Source organism: Eschrichtius robustus, chromosome 9, assembly GCF_028021215.1.
Source record: "Eschrichtius robustus isolate mEscRob2 chromosome 9, mEscRob2.pri, whole genome shotgun sequence".
In the NCBI taxonomy this organism is placed as follows: Eukaryota; Metazoa; Chordata; class Mammalia; order Artiodactyla; family Eschrichtiidae; genus Eschrichtius; species Eschrichtius robustus.
Genome location: NC_090832.1, coordinates 46,435,051 through 46,438,566, shown reverse-complemented (window position 1 = coordinate 46,438,566; position 3,516 = coordinate 46,435,051).

The window sequence follows — 3,516 nt, the reverse complement described above, 5'->3', positions numbered from 1 at the left end:
TAGCTCCCGCTCGCTGCAACTAGAGAAAGCCCGTGCGCAGCAGTGAAGACCCAAAACAGCCAAAAATAAATAAATAAAATAAATAAATTTATATTAAAAAAAAAAGAAAGTAAGGAAGTGTTCAAAAAGCAAAAGGATGGGGGACATGTCAAAGAGACACAAGAACCAACCCGAAAGAGCTCTGAATGACCAGAGATGGAACAATTTGAGCAACAAAAATACGTAGTATTATCAATAGATTATAATCCAAAGTATATACATGAGTCTATGCTGACAAAAACAAATGATCGAATAAAGAAATAAATGGGGGAAAAGAGACAAATGTTTCTTACAGAAGAATTCCAAATAGTGTATGTAGATATTCCCCACTATAGGATGTGAAGATTAATTTCCTCTACTCACTAAAATGCTCTAGACTTTGTGACTGATTTCCAAAAAATAGAGTAGGAAATGGAAATAATCATAGATTTACTGTGGCAAATGCTACTTTAACCAAGTGAATGAAGATCAACATCACAGTAATGTCATGTGGATATTGTATACCCCTTGATATGATATGATGCACCTTTGTTTCTTTTTTAATATAATCCATAACTCCAGTGTGATGGTCAGTTTTATTTGTCAACTTGGCTAAGCTATAGTACAGAGTTGTTCAATCAAACTGTTATCTAGGTGTTGCTGTGAAGCATTTTGTAAATGTGATCAACTTCTGCAATCAGTTGACATTCAGCAAAGGAGATTATTCTCCAAAATCTAGTGTGTCCAATCTGATGCAATCAGGTGAAAGTTTTTAAGAGAAGAGGTGAGGTTTCCCTGAGGAAGAAGAAATTCTGGCATGCAGTGTCAGCTCCTGCAGTGACAGTTTCCAGCCTACCCTTCCTGATGGCCTGAACAATAGATTTTGGACTTGTCTAGCTAGCCTCCACAGTCACTAAGCCAATGTTTTGTAATCTATCTGCCTATCTATCTATCCATCCATCAATCCATTCATGGATTCATGTTCAGTGGATACAAACCCAGGTTGGGGGTCACTCTAAAGGATACCTGGCTGATCCTGCTCAAGACTTTCAAAGACATAAAAAGCAAGGGCAGACAGAAACCATCAAAGTTCAGAGGAGACTAAGGAAAATGATTTCCAAACACAATGTTGCAAATAACTTTATTGGTCTCTCCAGAAACATCTTGAAAGACCCATTAACTCTTCAACAGAAAATGGTGAAGGAAAGTTTACATCCCAAGGCAATTTTTTAGCCCTCAAAATTTATTAGATAATTTGGGGGATCTTGAACACTCATATTTAATGATAATAAAAAATACTTATTGAAACTGGACCACTATCTTACACCATATACAAAAATTATCTCAAAATGGATTGAAGATTTGAATGTAAGACCTGAAACTATAAAACTTGTAGAGGAAAACATAGGTGGTAAGCTCCTTGACATTGGTTTTGGCAATAATTTTTTGGATTTGACACCAAAAGCAAAGGCAACAAAAGCAAAAATAAACAAGTGGGACTACATCAAAGCTTCTGCACAACAAAGGAAACTATCAAAAAATGAAAAGGCAACTTACTGAATGGGAGAAAATATTTACAAATCATATATCTGGTATGCAGATCATATCCAAAATAGATAAAGAACTCATACAACTCAATAGCAAAAAATCAAATAATCTGATTAAAAAATGGACAGAGGATCTGAATAGACATTTTCCCAAACAAGACATACAGATGGCCAACAGGTACATGAAGAGATGCTCAACATCGCTAATCATCAGGGAAATGCAACTCAAAACACAGTGAGATATTATCTCACATCTGTTAGAATGGCTATTAACAAAAAGAAAAGAAATAACAAATGTTGGTGAGGGTGTAGGGAAAAGGGAACCCTTGTGCACTATTGGTGGGAGAGTATATGGGTTCACCCACTATGGAAAACAATGTGGAGGATCCCCAAAATATTGAAATAGAACTCCCATATGATCCAGCAATTCCATTTCTGGGTACTTATCCAAAGAAAACAAAAACACTAAACTTGAAAAGATATCTGCACCCCTATGTTCACTGCAACATTTTTTACAATAACCAAGATATGGAAACAACCTAAGTGTCCATTGATAGATGAATGGATAAAGAAAATGTAGTATATATACAATGGAATATTATTCAGCCATAGGAAAAAATGAAATTTTGCCATTTGTGCCATGGATGAACCTTGAGGGCTTTATGCTAAGTGAAATAAGTCAGGCAGAGAAAAAGAAATACCATATGATCTCTCTTATATGTGAAATCTAAAAAATAAAATAAAATAAAAACCAAGCTCATAGATACAGAGAACAGATTGGTGGTTGCCAGAGGCAGGGGGTAGGAGGTGGGTAAAATGGGTGAAGGGGGTCAAAGGTACAAACTTCCAGCTATAAAATAAATAAGCCATGGGGATGTAGTTTACAGCATGGGGACTACAGTTAATAATACTGTATTGTATATTTGAAAGTTGCTAAGAGAGTGTATTTTAAAATTTCTCATCATAAGAAAATTCGTAACTATATGTAGTGATGGATGTTAACTAGACTTACTGTGGTGATCATTTTACAATATATACAAATATCAAGTCATTATGTTGTACACCTGAAACTAATCTATAATGTTATATGTCAGTTATACCTCAAAAAGAGAGAAATGCTGTTAATTATTTAGGTATAGTGATGGTGTTTTGATCATATTTTTTTTTCCCAAGATACTTTGAACCTCTCTTCTCAAAATCTACTTTTTGCTGTGTTTACCAGTCCTATACTATTATATCATGATCCTTACTCTCCTTCTCTTCTCCTCCCCATCAAAAGATCTACTTTAAATGAGACTTCAAAATCTTATCAATATCCCAACTTTGCCCTCTCTCCTCAGAGATGCCATGAATACTACAGAGGTAGCATGTTTTGTTATCAAGGTAACTCAGCTTTGTCTTGTTAACAGGCTCATTTGGTAAACCAGCATTCAACAGAGGATTGGAAAAACTCACTGTAATCCAGGAAAAATTCAATGAAAATATATCTCCCCTTGTTCACTGAATAAAAAATATTGAATTGCGTAGATTAAAATACCTTATAAGTATCTAAGCAGGTAAATGTAATTTATCTTCAAGGAAAGAAAATCCAGTTTGGCCTCAGGTCATCTGAGGCAAAAATTAATGTCCAGAAACAATTCTGAGGGGCTAAAAAATTCTACAATCTATAAATGTTTTATCTAATCAATCTGTCATTTAGGAAACAGAAAGATAATTTTGGGTTTCATTCGGTCTGAGAAAATATGTTACCTGTCCACATTCTTGAAAAGTTATTTAGTTATATACTTCAAAAGAATGAGAGGTAAAGCACAAAAGCACTAAAGAAAGATTTTCACTAAAACAAGTTAGAGAAAAGTTAAAAAAATTTATGAAACAATGCAAATGTTAAAAATTATTCTTAAAAGATAGGATACATCATATAAAATTAATAATGCAATAGTAATTTAATGTA